The sequence below is a fragment of the Physeter macrocephalus genome, chromosome 20 (assembly GCF_002837175.3).
Source record: "Physeter macrocephalus isolate SW-GA chromosome 20, ASM283717v5, whole genome shotgun sequence".
NCBI classification, from domain to species: domain Eukaryota; kingdom Metazoa; phylum Chordata; class Mammalia; order Artiodactyla; family Physeteridae; genus Physeter; species Physeter macrocephalus.
The window spans coordinates 51,788,450-51,788,822 of record NC_041233.1 but is presented as its reverse complement, the minus strand read 5'-3'; positions in this window follow the sequence as shown (position 1 = coordinate 51,788,822).

Here is a 373-nt window from a genome sequence, read left to right as displayed (position 1 = left end):
TGGGCCCAGCCGCTCTGCGGCATGTGGGATCTTCCCAGACCGGGGCACGAACCCGTGTCCCCTGCATCGGCAGGCGGACTGTCAACCACTGCGCCACCAGGGAAGCCCTTACTTATTTTTAAAGTTCTTCATATAATCTGACAATTTGTTAAATGTGTCTACTGCAATATTTTCTCCCACTCTGTGACTTAAATTTTTTTCTTTTTTTTTGGCCACGATGCATGGCTTGTGGGATCTTAGTTCCCTGACCAGGCATCGAACCCGTGTCCCCTGCAGTGGAAATATGGAGTCCTAACCACTGGACCACTAGGGAATTCCCCTTAACTTTTTTTTTTTTTTTTTTTTTTTGCGGTACGCGGGCCTCTCACTGTTG